Source organism: Muntiacus reevesi, chromosome 22, assembly GCF_963930625.1.
Source record: "Muntiacus reevesi chromosome 22, mMunRee1.1, whole genome shotgun sequence".
Lineage (NCBI taxonomy): Eukaryota > Metazoa > Chordata > Mammalia > Artiodactyla > Cervidae > Muntiacus > Muntiacus reevesi.
The window spans coordinates 16,650,750-16,656,895 of NC_089270.1; the positions used below are offsets into that span (position 1 = coordinate 16,650,750).

The following is a 6,146-nucleotide window of genomic DNA, read 5'->3' on the forward strand; positions in this document are numbered from 1 at the left end:
TCGGACACAACTGAGTGACTGAACTGAACTGACCATAGCATGCCAACTGGAAACAGACATGTATGTATCCCTAAATATCTGATTATTTGGCTACAATTTTTTGAACTTTATAAAAATGTTATCACCTAGTATACTATCTCCTGGGACTTGGTTTTTTCCTTCATTTACCCATTTCATTTTTTCTTCTATTACCCATACAGATGCAGCTTCAATAAAAAGATATCCTTTTGGTGCGCGCCCCACTCCAGCTCCAGGCGCCAGCGCGCGGGCCCAGGCCGCCCGGTTCCAGCCCAGCTGCAGCGGCGGCCACTCGCGGGGAGGCCCCGCGCTCCTCGCAGCCCCTCCCCGGCGCGGTGCATGGAGACGAGGCCCGCCGTCCGCCCCTGAGCCCGCCGCCTGGCCCAGGACCCGCAGGGGGCTAGGGTGGCCTCCTCGGGCTCCGGCCGGCCGGCCCCCCACCCCCCGCCCCCGGCCCGGCCGTCCCGTCCCAGGAAGTGGCAGTCCTGACCGCCATGGCTCACTCCCCGGTGCAGTCGGGCCTGCCCGGCATGCAGAACCTAAAAGCTGATCCAGAAGAGCTTTTTACCAAACTGGAGAAAATCGGAAAGGGCTCTTTCGGCGAGGTGTTCAAAGACATTGACAATCGGACTCAGAAAGTGGTCGCCATAAAAATCATTGACCTGGAGGAGGCAGAAGATGAGATCGAGGACATTCAGCAGGAAATCACAGTGCTGAGTCAGTGCGACAGTCCCTACATAACCAAATATTATGCATCCTATCTGAAGGACACTAAATTGTGGATAATAATGGAATATCTTGGTGGGGGCTCTGCACTGGACCTCTTAGAACCTGGCCCTTTAGATGAAACCCAGATTGCTACTATATTAAGAGAAATACTGAAAGGACTTGATTATTTGCATTCGGAGAAGAAAATTCACAGAGATATTAAAGCTGCCAACGTCCTGCTCTCTGAACACGGGGAGGTGAAGCTGGCGGACTTCGGAGTGGCGGGCCAGCTGACCGACACCCAGATAAAGAGAAACACCTTCGTGGGCACCCCTTTCTGGATGGCGCCCGAAGTCATCAAGCAGTCGGCCTACGACTCAAAGGCCGACATCTGGTCCCTGGTCATCACGGCCATCGAGCTGGCCAAGGGGGAGCCGCCGCATTCCGAGCTGCATCCCATGAAGGTCCTATTCCTTATCCCAAAGAACAACCCCCCGACGCTGGAAGGGAACTACAGCAAACCCCTCAAGGAGTTTGTGGAGGCCTGTTTGAACAAGGAGCCGAGCTTTAGACCCACCGCTAAGGAGTTACTGAAGCACAAGTTCATAATCCGCAACGCAAAGAAAACATCCTACTTGACCGAGCTCATCGACAGGTACAAGAGGTGGAAGGCTGAGCAGAGCCACGAAGACTCCAGCTCGGAAGACTCAGACACGGAGACGAACACGGACGGCCAGGCTTCTGGAGGCAGCGACTCGGGGGACTGGATCTTCACGATCCGGGAGAAGGATCCAAAGAGTCTGGAGAATGGAGCGCTCCAGCCGTCGGACCTGGAGAGAAACAAGATGAAAGACATCCCAAAGAGGCCTTTCTCTCAGTGTTTATCTACGATTATTTCTCCGCTCTTTGCAGAGCTGAAGGAGAAGAGCCAGGCGTGCGGAGGCAACCTGGGGTCCATCGAGGAGCTGCGCGGGGCCATCTACCTGGCGGAGGAGGCCTGCCCCGGCATCTCGGACACCATGGTGGCCCAGCTGGTGCAGAGGCTTCAGAGATATTCTCTAAGTGGTGGAGGAACTTCATCCCATTGAAATCCCTTTGGCATTTGGGGTTTTGTTTTTCCTTTTATTTTTTTCCTTCTTCACCCTCTTCCTTTTCAAAACTCAACGAGAGCCTTTGCTGACTCCACTGAAGAGGCGCACCATCGGGGGGCCGTTCCCGCCGCAGGGTCGCCTGTCCAGGGTGCCACGGCCCTTCCTGCTGGCCTGGGGCCTGATGGACTCCGGATGGGGTGGGGGAAGGCCAGCTCCTCCAAGCGATTATTTTATTATTCTCGTTTTTAATTTTAACCATAGTGCACATATCAAGGAAAGTGTCTTTGAAAACAAAAATAAACCCTGAAATGTAAAAAAAAAAAAAAAGAAAAAAAAAAGATATCCTTTTGATTCTAAGACTGATAGGCCCACAGGGCTCGTTTTATTATTACACTTCAAAAATTAAACATGACTATATACTCTTTTGGGCTTGCCTGGTGGCTCAGAGGTAAAGAATCCATCTGCCAATTTAGTAGACTTGAATTCAATCCCTGGATCAGGAATACTCTCTGAAGAGAGAAATGGCAACCCACTATAGTATTCTTGCCTGGGAAATCCCATGGACAGAAGAGCCTGGTGGGCTATGGTCCATGGGGTCACAAAAGAGTCAGATTCAACTTAATGACTAAATAGCAACATATATTCTTTTATATGGAACAAGTATTACATTATAAAATAAAAAGTTTAATGAAATATTTGGCACTTCCCATTAAAAGGAATGAATTTGAATCAGTTATAGAGGTGGCTGAACCTAGAGCCTATATACAGTGTGAAGTGGGTCAGGAAGATAAAAACAAATATCCCATGTTAATGCATATCTATGGAATCTAGAAAAATGGTACTGATGAACCTATTTGCAGAGCAGCAGTAGAGACACCAACATAGAGAACAGACTTGTGGACACAGCGGGGGAAGGAGAGGGGGGCAAACTGAGAAAGTAGCACTGAAACATATACAATACCATAGAATACTAGAGTGGGTTGCCATTGCCTTCTCCAGTAAAACAGATAGCCAGTGGGAATTTGCTATATGATGCATGGGGCTCAATCTGGTGCCCTGTGACAATCTAATGGGGTGGGGTAGGGGGTGGGGTGGGAGGGAGGTTTAAGAGGGAGGGGATAGATATATACCTATGGTTGATTCATGTTCATACATGGCAGAAATCAACACAACATTGTAAAGCAATTATCTTCCAATTAACATTCCAAAAAATTATTTAAAAAATACTTTTCACCTTCAGTCTTAAAATTCCCACTGCCATTAACATCTCCAATAACATTTTATTTCTGATCATCCCTCCCATGGAGTCCAACTGAGGACCGCTTTATTTGGTTCCAACCTCCATTCCTCTCTCCTTTCATTTGCTTTCCTTTAGTTCCAGCTCTTAACCTTTCAATCCCTATCACTGATTTTTCTACACGTATTATCCAACATTAACTGGATGCTTTTGAACTGTGGTATTGGAGAAGACTCTTGAGAGTCCCTTGGACTGCAAGGAGATCCAACCAGTCCATCCTAAAGGAAGTCAGTCTTGAGTGTTCATTGGAAGGACTGATGTTGAAGCTGAAACTCCAAACTGGCCACCTGATGCGAAGAGCTGACTCAGTTGAAAAGACTCTGATGCTAGGAAAGATTCAAGGTGGGAGGAGAAGGGAATGACAGAGGATGAGACGGTTGGATGGTATCACTGACTCAGTGGACATGACTCAGTGGACATGAGTTTGGATAAACTCTGGGAGTTGGTGATGGACAGGGAGGCCTGGCGTGCTGCGGTTCATGGGGTCGCAAAGAGTCGGACACGACTGAGCAACTGAACTGAACTGAACTTGTGACAGACAACCTCAATGTCTCATCAGCTTTATACAATAAAACAATGTTCTCACTCAGAAAATCCAGAGGTAAACTTCCTAGTCGTGAGATTTCTTGGACTGCTTCTTTAAGCAGTCAGCTCAGGACTCAGGATATTACTATTCTGTGTTACACCATATCAAAAGCCTCCCTTTCCCACTCTCTAGTTAGGGGAGGAAATCAGAGAAGACTGCAGAGGGAATCTTCTACCTCCAGGCCTGGAAGTGTGTGTCATTTTCACTCGCCTTCCATTAGAAGAGCTCAGTGACAACAGTGCTTAGGTTCAAGGAGATACCGGGAAATATGTCTTTCTGTGTATCCAGAGTAAATATAAAATGATTTCATGAACTAAAACACAAATTTACTCATGCTCTCTGCCACCATACACAAAAGCACTTAAGAGCTAAATTCTCAGCAATACTCATGAAATGAATTGGCATGGGTAGTTATCCGTGAACAGGAAAATAATCTGACAACATACACCTGGCTCCTGAGTAATTTTATATTTTGAAACCCCATTTTGTTGTATTCGTTTTTAAAAATGTGCCATATACACGTCTCTTCGCTATTAAGGGTTCACCTCCAGATTATCACAATAAAGCAAATATTGCAATAAAATGAGTCACATGAATGCCTTGGCTTTTGAGTACATATAAAAGTACGTTATTAAATGTGCAATAGCATCATGTCTAAAAAACAAAGTATTTTAAAATAGGTTCTTGCTAAGAAATATTAATCATTATCTGAGCCTTCACCAAGCCATAATCTCTGCTGGTGGAGGGTTTGAAATATTGCAAGAGTCACCAAAATGTGGCATAGAGATGTGAAGTGAACAAATGCTACTGGAAAAATGGCACTGATAGACTTGCTCGATACAAGGCTGGCACAAACCTTCAATTCGGAAAAAATGCAATATCTGTGAAGTGCAAGAAAGTAAAAGTGCAATAAAGCAAGGTATGTCTAAAATTGAAACTCAATCAAACATTTATTGAGCACAACATTAGTAAAAGTGTCGTGAAAGTATTAGTCTTTCAGTCATGCCAAACTCTGCAGCCCCACGGACTGTAGCCCTCCAGGATCCTCCATCCATGGAATTCTCCAAGCAAGAATACTGGAGTGAGTAGCCATTCACTTCTCCAGAGGATCTTCCCAACCCAGGGATTAAACCTGGGTCTCCTGCCTAGGAGGCAGATTCTTTACAGTCTGAGCCACCAGGGAAGCCTTGGGTAATACAAAAAGGAAACCATAGTCCCTGCTCTCTGAAAGCTTATAATCCAGTTAGTAAGAAAAGACACTAGCTGTGCAATAATACATAATCTGAATAGCGATTTTAAAATAACATAAGACCAATTGCCAAATAATTGTTGCAGATTATGGAGTATAAATTTTGATAAGGAAATAGGAAGTTATGACTGGGGAAATCTGGAAGAGTTTGAAAAGATAGATATACAGAAAGAATGAAATAAAGAAGAGAATCCTCTATCCAAATGTACGAGGCATTCTTGTAATGCACTGAAAAGTACAAATAGACAAAACTTAACATCTTTTTACTTTATTAGCTTGACCTATGCTGCAGGAGGCCCGTTAATCCTATAAGCTCATCTCTAAGTATAGTTTATGCCCCTGTAAAAATAAGACACTATAATGTTCTACTCTAACTGTTATGTTTCCATTTTACATTAAAAATTCCCTTGGTAATACAAAAACAGGCAAGTTCATTTATCCCACAGGGCCTCTAAATTCAGTAGACAACATCCTGTATTGCCCTTAAAATTAATCACATCCCAGAGTGCCTCAAAATGAACTTTAGCAAATAATGCAACTGTGATAAAATTTGCATATCAGATTTACAGTGTATTTCATGCTTCTGTTTCCCCCATCTCAGCACTTCTCTCCTAAATGAGATTGCACATAGCTGGTAAGAGCAAAGTTGATGTGCACAGCAAGTTATATCAGCCTTAATAAAAGGAACATATACGTGACATTCTGTTGTCCTCTGGGACCACTCTCACAGCATCACAGCAGATGGTGAAGCTGCAATTAGATTTCCAGTTGCTATTTGAGGGCGGGACACACAGGTTACCTAGCAAGATCCTATTTTCTCTTTCTGGCAGGGTCATAGCAGGATGATGGAGGCATTCAGAATGTTGAAGGGAAAAGATGTGACATATTGCTGCTGCTGCTGCTAAGTCACTTCAGTTGGGTTCAACTCTTTGTGACCCTATGGACTGTAGGGTCAGTCTGTCTGTCTGTCCATGGGATTCTCCAGGCAAGTATACTGGAGTGGGTTGTCATTTCCTCCTCAGGGGGATCTTCTCAACCCAGAGATCAAACACATGTCTCCTGCGGCTCCTGCACTGCAGGTAGATTCTTTACCGCTGAGCCATGGCAGAAGCCTGACTCATATTAATCAAAAGCAGTATCATCCCAAATTATAAGACATCAGGATGTCTAAGACTAAGAAGAAAATCCAAGAGAATC

At 45.0% G+C, this 6,146-nt stretch overlaps 1 pseudogene; it reads left to right on the forward strand.

Annotated features, from left to right (window-relative positions):
* Positions 1-475: 475 nt before the first annotated feature.
* LOC136152696 (serine/threonine-protein kinase 24 pseudogene) lies at positions 476-2,124 on the forward strand (annotated as a pseudogene).
* Positions 2,125-6,146: the final 4,022 nt, after the last annotated feature.